We start from the raw sequence: 9,967 nt of genomic DNA, 5'->3' as shown, positions 1-9,967 counted from the left end.
TCATAAGAAAGAAAGAAAAAAAAAAAAAAAAAAAAAAAAAAAAATATATATATATATATATATATATATATATATATATTTCCCAACCAGAGTGTATCCAGCTGTTGCAAAACTACAACTCTCAGAATGCTGGGATTTGTAGTATTCCAACAGCTGGAGGCACCCTGGTTGCGAAACATTGATATATACACACACATGCATAAATCAGTGTTTCCCAACCAGGATGCCCCCAGCTATTACAAAACTACCAATCCCAGCATGCCCAAATAGCCTAAACAGCTGGAGGCACCCTGGTTGGGAAACACTGTTAACAATATATATATATATATATATATATATATATATATATATATATATACAAAGTCCCGAAATCACAGCACCAGTCAGGTCATGGATCTTGAAATACTGGATTATTTTATTCTTCCCCACAGCAAATGCAACGTTTCGGAAGTAGTAGCCTTTATCAAGCATAATACAAATACAAAATGTGCATATATATATATATATATATATATATATATCACAGATACCTTTCATTGGCTACAACTCATGTGATACAAATGTATAATTATCTAAAAACGCACCTCTATTTAATTTTAATTGGAGCAATGCTCTGTTAATCACAGTGATGTCAAGTTGACATAGCATCCGTCTATATACAATACAATCAATACACATATAAAGTGCCCTGTGCCATATGACATACAGTGCTATATAGTGTTATATAGGTACCTTCAGTATCAGCCAAATATATAACTCGATCGCACCCAGAACATGCCGATCGCTGCCATCTCCGTTCTCATTCTTGTTTGTATACAAAGCGACTGCGCATGCGTCGGAAAAGTTCCTACGTATCAGCGCATCACTTCCGCTCCCGATTGCTCACAGTAATGTGTGCTGATCAGGTGCGCGTAATGCCCTTACCCACACTAATCACCATTTGTGTTCTGCGGCTGCGCAAACGGGTCCGACGATCGTGTTATCACACTGGACATATCGCGATCCAGCCGGCCGGCTGTGCATGCGCATTGTAACCAAACACTTGTAACCTAGCAAATCATGTTTGAATAGTACAACAGTAAATGCTGACATCAAATTATCATGCAACTGATATTTTATTTCTAGATGACATGAATGAGGGCATATATTAGAAAAAATAATAATATATAAGAGGATGGCTGCAATGGCTGCGATCTTGGCTGTAGTGAAGGTCCCCACGCATTTGCTGTCGGGAAGAATAAAATAATCCAGTATTTCAAGATCCATGACCTGACTGGTGCTGTGATTTCGGGACTTTGTTTATATATATATATATATATATATATATATATATATATATATATATATATTCTTTTATTTTATTGAAGAGCTGAGGTATGTGCTCTCAAGTCACCCAAGTGCAAGTATTCACACAAAATACCGTGCACAAGGATGCGGTCTATCGCAAGCCCTTTTTTTACACTTGATCTTAGCCAAAAGGCCCAGAGGTGATAACCGGTAAAGGGGTGGAACCAACCATGCCCCCTTCATGAGCACTCACACTACTTATAGGGAAGAAAGGAAGGCTGGCAGGTGGCCTCCCATGCATAGGAAAGGAGGGAGGCAGGCAGTCTCCCATACACTCTCTGGGTGGGTGGCAGTCAGCCACCCGTACATACAGCACAGGCTAAATCCACATCATTGCTTAAAAGAAGGACAGGAGTCCATTCCACTCTGATGGAGCAATAAGCAATGCAATCCATACCCTGGCTTTTACAGGAACCCCTGTAATTGTGTAATTCACATTTCTTGCCACAAGATGGCAGTGGTGTTTTAAAATCTTGAACGCTGTACACAGCTAACTCCGTACTATTGAAATTGCTCAGTGTCTGTCAGACAGACTGGTATTTAGACTCTTCTATCTAGTTAGTTCCGGTGCTCTGCTGCAGCTCAGGCACGGGAGTTACTAACTAAACTGGGACACTGGCACAGCGTTATTATTAAAACATAATCCTCCCTTACTTTAAAGGAAGGGAGGATTACGTTTTATATCATGAAAAACTATTTCCGAAACTATCTCGGAGTTAGCTGTGCACAGCGTTCAATATTTTAAAACACCACTGCCATCTTGTGGCAAGAAATGTGAATTACACAAGTCAAGAAATATTTTAAAGAAGCATTAATAAAAGTAAATTTTTAGGGGATCTTTAGTCAGGGTTAATCCTGAGGGGATTTATTTCCCCAAGTAGGTTGCTCATTAATAAGTCGGCCCAGAGATCCCTAGGGGATTTAGCTAGTGTAGGTTTTCGTGACATATTCTACTTTAACATAGCGGTAAATTTTTGTCGTTACTTGCATCACAAAATGTCATGAAAATGTTGAAAATTTAGCATTTTTCTAACTTTGAAACTCTCTGCTTGTAAGGAAAATGGATATTCCAAATACATTTTATATTGATTCACAAACACAATGGGGGAGATTTATCAAAGGATTTAGACTGATTTTTCCTGTCTAAATTTGTCGCACAGAAAGTCGCAGTCTAAATATGTGCGACTTTTCTGCGACTTTTGCTCTAGAGGATTTTTAGAACATGATGCATGCAAGTCTATTTTAGACAGAAATGCATTGGAAAATGCATTGGTGCTAAATTTATCAAGTGCGACTTTTGTGCGACAAGTCGCATCTGCCCAGAATACGCTGAAATGTCAGACCATGTTGGAGCAGGTCTAAATGCAGTTTAAGCTGTAGACCCTGAAGTCTGAGCACAGAATTTATCAAGGGCTGTGAGACCTTTGATAAATTAGGAGCACAATAGACAGGAAACTACCACATACGCTGGTCTATTAGCATACCCAGAATAGACTAGATTAGTAAATGTCCCCCAATATGTCTAATTTATGTTGGCATCATAAAATTGACCAATTTTTTACTGTTTGAAGACATTAGAGGGCTTCAAAGTATAGCAGCAATTTTCTAAATTTTCATGAAAATTTTAAAATCTGAATTTTTCAAAGACCAGTTAAGTTTGAACTGGATTTGAGGGGCCATTCTGTGAGAAATACCCCATAAATGACCCGATTGTAGAAACTACACCCCTCATAGTTTTCAAAATGACATTCAAAAAGTGTGTTAACCCTTTAGGTCTTTCACAAGAATTGCAGCAAAGTGGAGGAGAAAAATCAAAATCTGCATTTTTTACACTAACATATTCTTGTAGCCCCATTTTTTTCATTTTTAAAAGTGGTAAAAGGAGAAAAAGCCCCCCAAAATTTGTAGCTCAATTTCTCTCGAGTACGTAAATACATCATATGTTGACATAAAGTGCTTTGTGGGCTCACAACATGGCTCAAGTGGGAAAGAGCAACTGTAGGATTTTTTTAAACAAATTTTGCTGTCATGGTTTTTGGGGCCATGTTGCATTTAGGAAGCCCCCATGGTGCCAGAACAGCAAAAAAAACATATGGCATACTATTTTGGAAACTACACCCCTCAAGGAATGTAACAAGGGGTATAGTGAGCCTCAACACCCCACAGGTGTTTGGCGACTTTGCGTTGAAGTTGGGTGTAAAAATGGAAAATTAGATTTTCTCTATCGGCTCCATTGGGGGACACAGACCATGGGTGTATGCTGCTGTCTCTAGGAGGTATGACACTATGGCAACAAAAAAAATCGTCTCCTCCCAGCAGGATATACCTGCCTCTAGGCCCTGAGCTAATCAGTTTTAGCTTAGTGTCTGAAGGAGGTGGACATGGTCTGGAATTCTCCAGACCAGGTCTTCTGTTTCTTATTTTTCCTAGTTTTTTTTTTTGATTGAAAGAGCTTTATTTTCCGTTCAGTCATTACAAGTCGTACAATAAATTACAGTCACACAAAGCATGATAGTACAATACACAGCAAAGGTTCCCTAAGCTATACATCGCACACCATGCTACTCTAACATTCAGCTCAATCCTGCAATAGAAAGGCACAAGAGATCAAACAAAAACCAAATAATACAATCTGTGATCGGGGTAGGGGTGTGGGCGACTATGTGGGGGTAGGGAGGGGGCGGATCACAGGGCCAAACTGTTGGGCTGTATCTTCAGGGAGACATGGGAGAAGGAGAGGGGTCTTCACTCCTCTTCTTCCTCATCAACGGCCGAGCTGTCCAAGATGGAATAGTCTCTAAGCAGGTTCTTGATGAACCTGCAGCAGTCCCGGACGGACATGTTTTCCCTGTTGATCACGAGGCGGTTCCTGGCAAGCCACACTGCGTCCTTAAAACAGTTCATAAGGCGCCAGGCCTCCTGGATGGCCTCCACGTCGTGGGTCCCAGGGAACAGGCCATAAAGCACCGAATGGTACGATAGGCAGCTCCTGGGCACTGAGTCTCTGAGTTCATGTTCTAGGGCCTCCAACAGACCCTGTGCAAAGGGGCACTGCCAAAACACGTGGAAAGATGTTTCCTCCACGTAGGGGCAACGGGGGCAGTACCGGGTCTTGCACAGGTTGTGGGCATGCATGAATGACCTGAGAGAGAGACCTCCCATGACGGCCATCCACGACAAGTCCTTGTGTCCATTGGTAAGCCGCTTTGAGGCCACATTGTTCCAAACTGTCTCTGCAGTGGCTGCGGGGAGTCCCGGAACCAGCTCGGTCAAGTCCTTAGCTCGGATGAGCTTGTGGATTGTCTTCGGCTTCCATAGGTCGGGTTTCAGTCCTTCCAGTTGGTGCTCCCTCACAAACCGGACAACATCCCCATAGAACCAGGGAGTGTTCCAGTTGTAAGGGATGGAGCTGTCCCACTTGTCCCAGCCCAGCTGTCTCCAGAGGGGCATGAGAAGCAAGCGAGACATGGACCTGCCCGCTGAGCCAGTCTTTTCAACAAGAGTCCGCTGCACCGTGACACATGCAAAGGAGGCCCTCAGCAGAGCGGGGATGTCGGGTATTCCCTTCCCACCCTTGCGGGGTTCCTTGTACATCACGGTCCTCTTGACTCCGTCCATTTTGCCCCAGACGAAGCCAAACACTGTCCGGGTGATGGCCTTGCAAACGGTGGTATGGGGAGGCCAGGCCTGTGCGGTATATTGGAGCACAGGCAAAACTTCACTCCGCAGGACAAGTGCCTTGCCTTCCATCGTGAGCTTTCTGGAGCTCCACAGTCCGATCTTCGAGTTTATCCTTCCTAGTCGGTCTTGCCAAGACTTAAGGGCCGCTCCTTCCTTCCCGAACCAGACTCCAAGAATTTGAATGAAGTCCGGCTTAACAGTAAAGGGGAAGGGGGCGGAAGAAGCCAGGTGCCATTCCCCGAAGACCATGGCCTCCGACTTCCCGCAGTTGACTTTTGCCCCCGAAGCTCTGCCGAAGTCCTCGCAGGTCTGGACGAGTGCAGTCACCGAACGCTGGTCAGCGCAGAAGACGGTCACGTCGTCCATGTAGAGCGAGCACTTGACCTCGTGGCGATCTGGTCCTGGTGCGGTGATCCCTCTGATCTCTCCATTCTGCCGGATAGTCTCAGCGAAGAGCTCTATAACACAAACAAAAAGGAGAGGTGAAAGAGGGCAGCCTTGTCTAACCCCTGAAAGAATAGAAAAGGGGTCAGTCTTCCAGCCGTTCACCAACACCGTGCTGTAAATGTCAAAATACATAACGTTAACAAAAGAGCAAAACATCTTCCCCAGACCCAGCCTGCGCAAAACCCTGTCCATGAATGCGTGGGAGACACGGTCGAACGCCTTCTCCTGATCTAAGCTGACCAGGGCGGCGCGGCCCCCGCGGTCCTGGATGTAATGGACCGTGTCTCTAACAAGGGCAAGGCTGTCAGCAATCCTGCGGCCAGGAATGCTGCAGGTCTGGTCCGGATGGACGATCTGCCCCATGACAGGTTTCAGCCTGTTGGCCAGCACCTTGGCGAGGATCTTGTAGTCCACGTTCAGGAGAGAGATGGGACGCCAGTTTTTCAGGTCACATCTCTCCCCCTTCCGCTTATACAAGATCGTGATCATCCCTTCCCTCAACGACGGAGGCATTCTGCCCCCCACCACCATCTCCTCGTACACCTCCAACAGGTCCGGACAGATCAGGTCACCCAGCGCTACGTAGAGCTCGGCCGGGAGACCGTCACTGCCCGGGGTCCTGCCGGGCTTAAAGGATTTAGCGGCAGAGAGCAGCTCCCCCACCGTCAAGGGATCGTCCATAGCCGCCGCACCTGCGGGATCAACAACGTTAGTGACACCTGACAGGAACCTCTCGGCGGCTTCGGGGTCAGATGACTTGGGGGCGTAGAGGTTGCTGTAGAAGTCGTGGACGACCCCCATCACTTCCTCCTTGCCGCTCCTCATGTGTCCGGTCTCATCTCGTAGCTCAGTCAGGGGCGTGTGGCCGGCATGGAGCTTCCTGAAAAAGAAAGAGTTACATTTCTCACCCTTCTCCAGGTTCTCCACCTTGGAACGAAAGACGATTCGCTTGGATTCCTCCTCAAAGTGCCTTTTCAAGCTCTTTTTGGTCTCCTCCAGCTCCTCCCTGATGTCCCAGCCACACTGGAGCAGGTCCTGCAGGGACCGCAGCTCGCACTGCAGTTTCCTCAAGTCCCACTTCTTCGCACACGCCTGTTGTCTACCTTTTGCCTGAAAGAAACAACGGAATTCGACTTTAACATATTCCCACCAATCGCTGATGCACTTGAACAGACATTTGTCATTTCGCCATACAAGGTACGCATCCCTAAGTTCCTCCATGACCTCCCTCTGCTCCAACAGGGCACAATTCAACTTCCAGGAGCCTGGGCCAGGTGGGAATCCATGGCCCAGAGTCCCCCGGAATCGAATGGCCCTGTGATCAGAGAAGAAGCAGGGGACCATAGAGTACGACACCTTTCTGACTGCTCTCGAAGTGAAGATGAAGTCTATCCGAGAACGGAGCGAGCCATCGGGGCGGCTCCACGTATAGTTTACGGAGCCATTCCCGACGGACCCAACAACGTCCTGCAAGGATGCCTCCGTCACCATCTCAATCAGCAGTTTAGACGTCACGTCCAGGTTGGCGGATGTGCCAGAACTGCGCCCGTCCACCTCAATGGGGCAGTTGAAGTCACCACCCAACACTACTGCCCTAGTGGTGGCGAGTTCAGCCCGCAGGGCCTGGAGAACCTCCAGTCGGACATCCCTCTCAGGGGAGGCATACACGTTGATGAGCCGCACGGGCTCACCCGCCCAGGAACCGTCTGCGACAAGAAGTCTGCCACAGACGAGCTCCCGGACGGAATCAAGTGCAAAGTTACCTCCCCTGATCAGGATGGCCACCCCCGCAGACCTATTGTCGCCCCCACCAGACCAGTAGGAAGGGCCGTGAGGCCACTGCCTGGCCAGATGGTTGTGAGACCTAGAAGCAGACAAAGCACATTCCTGCAACATGTAAACATCACACCTCTGGGAATCTAAGAACGTAAGAACAGTCTGAAATCTAAACCAAGCTCTAATACTCCTCACATTAATGCAGAAGATGTTGAGATCAGCCATGGGAATAAAAAGAGAGGTTAGTTCTGATACTAGTTACCAGTCTGGTCGGACGGGTCCTCTTCTCTGGCGCCTGTCTGCTCGTGTGGCTTCTCGTAGCGCCCTTCCAAGAACTCGTCGTAGACCGTGTTGGACGGAGTGTCCAGGATTTTCTTGACCTCTGGGTCCTGCAGCAGCTCCTCCATAGATTGAGCTTGGACTGGCTCTGCTTGGACCTGCTCCACTTGGGCCTGCTCCATCACCTCCTCTCCTTCTGAAGCTTCAAGGCTCTCGCAGACCTGCTCCATCTCCTCCTCCTCATCTGAAGCTTGAGGGGTCTCGCAGGTCTCGATTATCTTTCTTTTGTGGGACTCTTCTGATGCGTTGTCCCTTCCTTTCCTCTTCCTCTGTATGGTACCTGGGGGGGGAATCACAGGAAAGTCCTCCGAAGGGCGGGCACCAGCAGCTGGAGGGGGGTTAGGTGCTGCTGGGCCAGGAGAGAAAGGAGGCTGGGTGGGGCGGGGGGCAGGAAAGAGTGCCCGGGCAGGGGAGGACGGGGCAGGGGTGGGCCGGGCAGGGGAGGACGGGGCAGGGGTGGGCCGGGCAGGGGAGGACGGGGCAGGGGTGGGCCGGGTTGGGGTACGGGGGGCAGGGGTGGGGCGGGATGGGGCAGGAGGGGCAGGGGTGGGACGGGATGGGGCAGGGGTGGGGCGGGATGGGGCAGGAGATGGGGCGGGAGGGGCAGGGGATGGGGCGGGAGGGGCAGGGGAGGGGCGGGACGGGGCAGGGGTGGTGGCTTTCGCCTTCTTACCCTCCTTGGTCGGCTTGGCCATCCGTGGTGTTGGCTCCGGAGCTGGGGCTGGCTTCGGTGCTCTCGCTGCCACAGATGCCCATGTTCTCTCCCTCTGGGGGCAGTCCTTGTATCTGTGGGCTGCCAGTCCGCAGAGGTTGCAGGTCTTGCTCTTGGGGCAGTCCTTGGTCGTGTGACCTGTCACACGGCAATACCTGCAGGCATCCTCCGTACAGTCCTTGCCCTCGTGGCCCATCTTGCCACATCTCCTGCAGGTCTGCGGCATATCCGGGTAGAAGATAAGTCCTGTGGAGTTGCCCAAGGAAAATGTCGTTGGCAGGTGCTGTAGTCCGTCTGGAGAAGCAGGGTTCTTGTTGAGTCTGACGACCACAGACCACTTGCAGGTCCAGTATCCGAGTGAGTTCAGGATGCGGGTGGGCTCCCTTACCACAGTGCAGAAGCGCTTCAGGAAGGTCGAGATGTCCGTGCCTGGGGTGTGTGGGTTCCGCATTGAGACCGTCACCCGCCTCTCCTCTCTTTGAATAAGGCAGTTGCCCACAAAGCGAGAGAAAGGAGATTCGGGACTCGCCGCTTTCACCACCTCCCAGTATCTTCTACAGGTCCCAATGGTGGCAAAGGTGATGTAGAAGATTCCCGAAAAGAAGGTTGCTATTCCCAGGGTGTCAGCCGTGGGGAAGCCTTGATCCGCCAGCATCTTCTTGCAGAACACGTCGTGGGACATGTCCGGCACCCTTCCGTACACGGGCTTGAGCTTCAAGGCAACAGTCTGCCTCATCCAGGGCTCCAGGGTTGGAGCTTCCAGGTTAGGAATTCTCCCGCCCTTCTGCCTTGCTGTGGTGGAGGTTGAAGCTTGCTGTGGTTGGGGCTGGACCTCCAGGCCTTGCCCTGCAGCCTCCTGGGTGGACTTGCTGGTTGAGGCCATGGCTTCTTCCAGCAGGCTCTTTTCCGCTTCCTTGCTTGCTTTTGGAGAGAGGCTTCGCAAAGTCTTCTTTCCAGAGTGGGAGGAGCTATGCAGATCCGGTCCCGGTGGGAGGAGCTATGCAAATCCTTCTCCAGAGGCAGCGAGTTTCTTCGAAAAGATTCTGCGCCGCCTTCCTCTTCGCCGCTGTTCCGGAATTCACCGCCGATTTCCTTCTTCCAGGTTCTTCGTCGGCTTCTTCCGGAGCTGCAGTCTTCAAGATCTTCTCCTTCTTCAGATGTTCCGAGGCAGGCAGGAGAAGATCTTCAGGTGGTATGCTCTAGAGAAATGCGATTCTAATAAGAACGAAAAGTACTGCAATCTTACTACGCAAAATCTCTACCACAATGCTTTGGAGTTCTTCAGACCGTAGCGATCATGGTATCTCCCCTGCCAGGTACTACACTTGATCTTAGCCAAAAGGCCGAGAAGCGACCTTCTTATTTTTCCTAGTTAGGGTATGTGTTAGTTTTTTATTCCGTTTTCTTTCATGTTTTCAGGTGGGGACTCAGGAACTGCGGCTCACTGTTTCCTCATTGTGATTGAGGGGGCACAGACATTGCGTATATGCGCTGTTCACCCCCTCTCGCCAACGGTCAGCGTCTGGGGTTGTACCTCATGGGTCCGGGTCCCCCTATTCCCTGCTCGCTTTGCTCGCACATGGTAGCTCAGCGTGATGCAGGTAACAGAAAGCTGACTGAAGACCTCACAGAAGACTCCATTAGGTAAGTACTTCTGATTGAGGT

The 9,967-nt window shown here is 49.5% G+C and overlaps 2 pseudogenes; both read right to left on the bottom strand.

Moving 5' to 3' along the window:
- Window positions 1-1,255: 1,255 nt before the first annotated feature.
- LOC130283620 (U2 spliceosomal RNA) lies at window positions 1,256-1,492 on the bottom strand (annotated as a pseudogene).
- A 7,997-nt stretch (window positions 1,493-9,489) lies between these two features.
- On the bottom strand, window positions 9,490-9,657 carry LOC130283628 (U2 spliceosomal RNA; annotated as a pseudogene).
- Window positions 9,658-9,967: the final 310 nt, after the last annotated feature.

This window comes from Hyla sarda, chromosome 7, assembly GCF_029499605.1.
Source record: "Hyla sarda isolate aHylSar1 chromosome 7, aHylSar1.hap1, whole genome shotgun sequence".
Taxonomy (NCBI): domain Eukaryota; kingdom Metazoa; phylum Chordata; class Amphibia; order Anura; family Hylidae; genus Hyla; species Hyla sarda.
The sequence above is the reverse complement of the archived record's forward strand: the minus strand, read 5'-3'. Positions and strand labels throughout refer to the sequence as shown.